This window comes from Triticum urartu, chromosome 5 (assembly GCF_003073215.2).
Source record: "Triticum urartu cultivar G1812 chromosome 5, Tu2.1, whole genome shotgun sequence".
NCBI classification, from domain to species: Eukaryota; Viridiplantae; Streptophyta; class Magnoliopsida; order Poales; family Poaceae; genus Triticum; species Triticum urartu.
The window spans coordinates 261938698-261946901 of NC_053026.1; positions in this window are offsets into that span (position 1 = coordinate 261938698).

The window sequence follows — 8204 nt, forward strand, 5'->3', positions numbered from 1 at the left end:
CGTTGGTCCCATATTTGTTCTCTTTGGAACTTCTTCCAATGTGAGGGCAGCCAATCTAGTTCTACACAAACTACCCGACCACCCCAGTTTCTTTCCCTTTTCAACAAAGACTTCAGTTCCTTACAGATGTGTGTACTGGGTTGCCCCCTTTTTCCCTTTTCAACTAACAAAGCGGCTGGATAGCTAGTGTATACTACATTCCCTCCCTCCTTTCCTCATTGAACCACGTCCTAGATTCATGCTCCACCCCACCACACCCTTCTTTCCTCTTTGAACCAAGACCTAGATTCGACTACAGAATCGAAAAAGATCAGCATGCATCTAGACCAATGACGGTTTGAAAGAAACTTATACCTTAGGGTCGTTGGGATGTGGCAAGGCGTGCGGCGGGAGGTCGGATCTGCCCACACTACGTACGGCAGCAAGGAAGAAGGGGTCGGTAGCCCTCCCGCACATGCGCTGGGTGAAAGAGATAAGTGCAGCTGGCAGTGGATTGCCTCCGTCGCCGAAGGCGATAGAGTGAACGCTGCACCTCCTCCCCCTCCCGGTGCGACAGGATCCAGACACCTCCTTCGCCAGCTCTGAGGGGGTGAGAGAGACAGAGGCCACAATGCAGTCTTGTTTAGATCTAGTGAAGAGGGTGAGAGACAGTGAATATAGCAAACCCTAGCAAAGGGACGCTGAGCCTCCACCGTGTGTGTATATATATATATATGTAGTGCGGCGAGAGTGTGGAGAGTGCAAACCCTAGCGAACAAGCGCTGATGCTCCAGCTTATATATATATATACTATAGTACGGACTGAGCTCCGGTGCCTTAACTGCACCTGCTTTTGGCTGTATGACAGGTGGGCCAGCCACATTTTGGGCCCACCTGTCATAAACCCAAAGGCAGGTGCACTAAAGTCAATTAAGATGTCTCCATATAGTACTCGTGTATACGACTAATATATAGTAGAGTGGTTTTCTTATTCTCTCCATAACAATCATTTTAAATTGTGTAAGTACGAAATGAAACTCTTTATTTAACGTACCAGTGAAGAAAACTATTGTCCATGCGTCCTGGTCTCACTTCCTGTCCTTCACGTGCGGTACACTACCCTCCCTTAAGTGAACAACCACTCATGCGCGAAATTATCGGAAACGTGTGAGAGTGTGTACAAATAAAGAATTTTAATTTCAATTATCGGAAAGGTTTGAGAGTATGTACAGTTTTCCCTCTCTAATAATTATGGTTTGTTGTGTTCGGCCTAAAGTTGGTCAAACTTTACAAAGTTTGACTTCAGTCAAATCTAATATGCGGAGTAAATAAAAATGGAGGGCTACTACGTCCATCCGGGTTTTTAGTCCGCACCATTTTTTTTAATCAAAGTTAATAGCTGGACAAATATAATTACAGGGGAGCTGGAGACAAAGTTCTAAGAAGGCTTAGAAATTAATACAAAACTTATGCTCTTAGTACCAACGTTGATCCTTCTTCGAGGAAACATTTGGTTCATAGCCAATTGTGTGATAAAATTGCACCAACGTGAAAGACGACTGCGTCTCCAACGCAACCAAGGTGAACTGACGAAGGATATCATCTTTGTGGGTAACAAGCAAAGAGCACTGATGGAAGAAAACTTGTTTTTCATTGAAAATCGATCAGCTTCACCAGCCGATGCAACCATGAGCATCAATAGGTCATCGTGGTGATGCATCATCCATTTGGCATCAAGTTTGGGTGAGGAACCTATGAAGTTTGACAAATCCTCACTGTGGTCTGTTTCTTCTCAGTAGTCAAGCTCGAGGAAGGAAGAACCACGTGGCAGAGGACAGTGAGGCGGAACAACAATGGCCATCCAATTTTGTGCAATTCCACTAAAATTGAGGGAGGCATGCCCGGGTATGGAGATACGCATCGCTGTTTCCAAAAATATAAAAAAGGGATATAGTGTTGTTACTTTGTTTTACAAGATTAACAATGACATCTCAATTGTCAATAAGAATTATGAAGTACACCAATAAACAGAAGCATCATGATTATCTTGATGGGAACTAAACCAGGATACCCGAGAAAAAAACATTTCTTCATTTAACCAGTGATGGTATTAGATTAGCAGCAGCAATAGGAGCATATGGACAATGACCGCACAACCACCATGTACTTTTTGTCGAAACAACATGTATACCTCCACCAAGGAATAAATCAGGACAACTTTTGAGTGGTATTTCCTCTATAATAGTAGGTGATGTTGGATCAGCCGACGAACCCTAGCTACTATAAATGGGGAGTTGGGGAGTGGTCGCATAGAAGAAAACCCGCATGCAGCAACCTGGGGAGCTGGACCAGTACAAGAAGTTATACCTCAGGTGGGCGAGATGTCGCTTAGGCGGGCGGGCGGGATCTTCCCTCACGACGGCAGCGAACAAGGGCGCGGAGGACCTTCGTCCGCGCCAGCGCCGGCTCCGAGAGGACAGTGCGCATCGGCTTCCTCCATCGCCGACGGCGACAACGTTAACGGTGCACCTCCTCACCTCCCGCAGTGGACGGGATTCGGCCGGATCTGTGACCACCGGTGAGGAGAGAGATAGTGTGGACATTGTCATCTTGTTTTGATATGGAGAGGTTGAGAGAGCAAGACGCGAGAAACTCTATCAAACAAGAGGCTATAATGGAGTAAAACAATCTCTCCATAGCAGTGGTTTTAAATAGAATATGCGCGTTCCCGAAAAAAAGAAACGAAAACTGGCGGACAATTTTTTAACATACCAAGAAAGAAAACTTGATCAAAAACATGCCCCCGCTTCCAGGTCGCGAGATTCGTCGCGCACACACACATAGACATAGACATTCATATCCGTGTTTACGTAAACTTCCATTTCCATCTCCATCTCCAATCATATTTGTCCAACTGGCACATTATTTACATTGTTAATTATATATGCGGCAATATTAACGTACATCATCTCTTGTTTGCGGGCGTCCAGACCGCTGCCACGGCCGCTCCTAACCAACTGTAACACCCCGCATATAACCTGCCATATTTGTATTCCAACTCTTGCCATTTCCGGCACTAAGTTATGATATTTCCTGTTGTCGGGTTTTTGTCTTCGTTTGTTTTGTCTTTTTCATACATCTCTTTCATGTCATCATGTGCATCACATTTGCATACGTGTTCGTCTCATGCATCCGAGCATTTTCCCCGTTGTCTGTTTTGCATTCCAGCACTCTGATGTCCTCCAGTGTCCCTTTCTACCTCTTTTCGTGTGCAGGTGTTAAACTTTCTTGGATTGGACCGAGACTTGCCAAGCAGGCTAGGTTTACTACCGATAGACCGCCTATCAAGTTTCGTGCCATTTGGACTTCGTTTGATACTCCAACGGTTAACCGAGGAGCCGTAAAGGCCTCGTGTGTGTTGCAGCCCAACACCTCTCCAAAGTGGCCCAAAACCCACCTAAACCCCCTCGATCACGATCGTGTGGCCACAAACCGTGCTCAATTTGGAGCCTCCTAGCTCCCTCTACCTATAAAAAGTCATCTCCCCCCAAAAATCCCGGATCCACTCCAACCCTAACCCTAGCCCCCGCTCCCTCCGCGCGGCCGGACGCATCCGCCCGCCGCCGGACAGAATCCCGCCGCCGCCACTGCCACGTGTCACTTCGCCATTCGCCCGCCCACGCGCCCCACTTCACCCGCCCGCCAGGCCCAGGGCAGGCCCCCCCGGGCCCGCGCGCGCGCTGCTGCCCGTCTGCCCGCGCCCAAGCTCCGCCGCGCCGCCGTCTCCTCCTCCTCGTCGATCGCCAAGTCCGGCCACTGCGGCCGCCATCGCCGCTCATCGCCCCGTGCGTCGCCCGCCGCCTCCGCCGGCCAGAACTGCCGTGGGAGCCGTGCCCTCGCCGTCCGCCCCCCCTGTCACCAGCGCGCCTCGAGTGACCGGATCCGGCCAGGTCCGGCCTCCCCCGTCCCTCCTCCGCCGACCTCTGCTCCGGCGAGCTCGAGATCCGACCTCGGTTCGCGTGCCTCGGACGAACCCAAGATCTCGAAGGTCGTTTTTCTACCAAGTCCCCAGCATTTTTAGCGTTTTTCATCATGTCATAACTCTGCACCCGTGGCTCCGTTTTGGGCGTGTAGCATATCAAACTGTTCATCTCGATGTGTATTTCATTTCATTCCATTGCACCATGTGAATTTGAGTTCATCTTGAATCCCTAAATGCTGTTGCAAGAGTGCTATGCAATGTTAGTTTCAGATTCTTATCAGAATTTGGACATTTGTCATTTTTTCCATGATTCATGTGTGCCTCCTATGAACTTGAGCCCTACATGTGTTTTGAAGTATGCCATGCCATCCTTACAGGGGTGTATGCCATGTATTTTTGTGATCATTGTGGTGACTAGCACAAGCATGCAAAGTAGCTCTCATAATGTTGCCGATTTCAGGGACTTAGAATTCTTCTAAGTCTTTGCCCTGTTAATATTTTTATGCCATGTATGCATGTTTCTACAGAGTGATCCATGCCTCTTTTGAGCATGTTCAGTAAGGATGTTTTGGAGATGTTGTTATGCTCTATCCATCCATTTCATTGTTTGCAATTATGGAGCACCCTAGCTTGACTCAATCGAGCTCTACGTTTATTATAAAATGTTCCTGGCATATTGTTTCCATGTTAAGCAATTTTGCCGAGGTTATTGTAGTTGATCCTTGCATGCTATGAGGTTGTTCTTGCCATGTTTAGCTTCTATGCCATGTCTACTAGCTAGGTGTATGCTTAGTTTGTCATGCAATGCCTTGTGGTGAGTGCATCGAGCTTGTAAACATGCCTACGTGAATCTGTTTTGTTGTGTTCCAGTTTTCTGCTAAGTCTGAATCTGTTAACGTAAGTTGCTATGTTCACATGGTTGCCATTATATTTTTTGATACCTTTTCGCTTGTGGACAGTAAGGGACTTTTGTATTCTTTGAGTAGCTTCATGCGATGCCTTTCTTTGCCATGGTATGTTCCTGTAGCATGTTGTTATCGTGCTCTAAACTTTGCTTCCAGATGTTAAATTCCTGACATGTTATCTTTTGCATGCTTGTTTGAACCTGTTATCTTTTGCACTTTTGCCATGCTTGTTTGAACCTACTATTGAGTGATTTAGCCGTAGCTCAGTGTTCATCTTTTGTCAAGCATCTTGAGAGGATCACTGCCATGTGATTTGTTGATATGTTAGAGTGAAGTAGCTTGTTGTTCTTGATGCATTTAGATGGCCTCGTGCTGTTAATCGCAGATCGGTGCCATATTTGTTTTGCTTGTAATTTGCAAACCGTGCATCCGATTCCGGTGATATTTATATCGATATCGACCGAAATCAACCCATCTTTCCAATGGCACTCTTGGTTTTCCAAGTTAAAGCCAGGTTTAATCTTTCCTTTCTGAAACATGCACATGCATTGCATATCACCTCCCGCATATCATGTCATGTTTTGCATCATGTTGCTTGTGCATTGCACCGTGGTTGATTGTGTCTCCCTATGCTTGTGTTCTTGCTTTGGGTAGAGCCGGGAGATGAGTACGTGATCAAGGAGCCCATTGAGTACGTTTACGAGGATCAAGCTAACGTCAACTCGGAGAACTTTGCAGGCAAGATGACCATACCCTCAAAATCACTTCTATCTTTGCTTGCTAGATGCTCGCTCTATTGCTATGCCTATGCTACGATACCTACCACTTGCTTATCATGACTCCCATATTGCCATGTCAAACCTCGAACCCACCTTGTCCTAGCAAATCGTTGCTTGGCTATGTTACCGCTTTGCTCAGCCCCTCTTATAGCGTTGCTAGTTGCTAGTTGCAGGTGAAGATTGGAGTTTGTTCCTTGTTGGAACATGTTTATTGTTGGGATATCATTATATTATCTTGTCTACTTTAATGCATCTATATACTGGGTAAAGGGTGGAAGGCTTGGCCTTATGCCTGGTGTTTTGTTCCGCTCTTGCCGCCCTAGTTTCCGTCATACCGGTGTTATGTTCCTTGATTTTGTGTTCCTTAAACGGTTGGGTTATAATGGGAACCCCTTGACAGTTCGCCTTGAATAAAACTCATCCAGCAAGGCCCAACCTTGGTTTTACCATTCGCCACCTAGCCTCCTTTCCCTTGGATTCCGCGGACTCAAGGGTCATCTTTATTTTAAAAACCCCGGGCCAGTGCTCCTCTGAGTGTTGGTCCAAAATAGAGCCACTTGCAGCGCCACCTCGGGGAAACTTGAGGGTTGGTTTTAGTTGTATGTAGTGTTCATATAGTGTGCCCTGAGAACGAGATATGTGCAGCTCCTATCGGGATTTGTCAGCACATCGGGTGGTCTTGCTGGACTTGTTTTACCATTGTCGAGATGTCTTGTAACCGGGATTCCGAGTCTGATCGGATTGTCTTGGCAGAAGGAATATTCTTCGTTGACCGTGAGAGCTTGTGATGGGCTAAGTTGGGACACCCTGCAGGGATTTGAACTTTCGAAAGCCGTGCCCGCGGTTATGGGCAAATGGGAATTTGTTAATGTCCGGTTGTAGAAAACCTGAAACTTAACTTAACTAAAATGAATCAACAGAGTGTGTGGCCGTGATGGTCTCTTTTCGTCAGAGTTCGGGAAGAGAATACGGTCTCGTGTTATGCTTGAACGTAGGTTGTTCTAGGATCACTTCTTGATCATAGTTTATCGACCGTGCCTTTGCCTTCTCTTCTCGCTCTCGTTTGCGTATGTTAGCCACCAGATATGCTAGTGCTTGCTGTAGCTCCACCTCATACCTTTTTCCTACCTATAAGCTTAAATAGTCTTGATCGCGAGGGTGTGAGATTGCTGAGTCCCCATGACTCACAGATTACTTCCAAAACCAGATGCAGGGACCGATGATACCGCTTCAGGAGATTCGACTGAGCTCAAGTGGGAGTCCGACAAGGACTCAGGACAATACTACGTTTTCTTTCCAGACGATCAGTAATGGAGCCCAGTTGGGTCGATCGGGGACATTATGCATTTGGGGTTGTCTTTATTTTGGTTCCGTAGTCGGACCTTGATTGTATCTGGATGAATGTAATGATATTTATGCTATTGTGTGATGTGGTGAGTGTAAGCCAACTATGTACCTCTTTTCCTTATTCATTACATGGGTTGTGTGAAGATTACCCCACTTGCGACATTGCTTACAATACGGTTATGCCTCTAAGTCGTGCTTCGACACGTGGGAGATATAGCCGCATCGTGGGCGTTACACCAACCCAAACCCTCTTCATCACCCGCGCGTGCTTCCCGCCCGAAATGGTCAGTGCCGCATTCATGCCCGGCCAGAGCGGATGTGATCTCTCACTGGCGCTGACATTGAAGCGGCGCACCGGCCGAGAGAGCATCGCCCGCACCGCTTCCTGGTGCACGCGACTGCTCTGCGTTCAAATGTCTCAATAGCCGGCCACAACATGCATGTAAAAAGTTCTTGGGAGTCCGTGCTACAGCTAGTTGTCCTCCCCCAACTCGTCAATCTCTTCCAGTAGTACTAGTACTCCATGGCGAGATCCATCGACAAGCAGGCGACAAAGTTATCATATACTCAGTTTGCAGTGAGTGGCTTGCCGAGTGACCGTGTGGGGTCAAGCCATGGAGGATGGTGAGCACGAACGCGACAGACGTGATTTAAATGTTGGTTTTGCTCGATGGCGCGATCCAACGAAACGAAACGTTGGTTTCTCTTTGTTTCCGTTTTTTCTCCGGAAAAACGGAAACTTTCCGCTCCATTTTCATTCCTACTCCAAGGTTGCCCCGTTACAACATTCCATCAAATACGAAGGAAAACTAACACGCATGCTGATGCATCTCAATGATTCACAGATAATAGCCAATATTTACTTCACAACTAAAGACAAAAGTTGTGAGAGCGTGTACGAAAGAAAAACTACGGATGGGGTCACTACGACTTAAACCCTAAACCCTAAACAGGATTTAATTTCCAGGCCAGGTAGAACCTGTCGAAGGAAAGACGGCTAGCACCCTCGGATCATACGATGCTTTTGTGCAGTTCCACTAAAATCGAGCTGAGCATCCCTGATGGCAAAGATATTGAAGAAGTGTGCTTAGAATAATAGTACTAGCACTAGTTCATGAGACATAAACTCATCACAAGTAGAAGCCGGTAGAAGTAGAGAAAGATCGACATGGAGATGGAGCTACGTGGGGAGCTGCGACAGTGGAGCAAGCC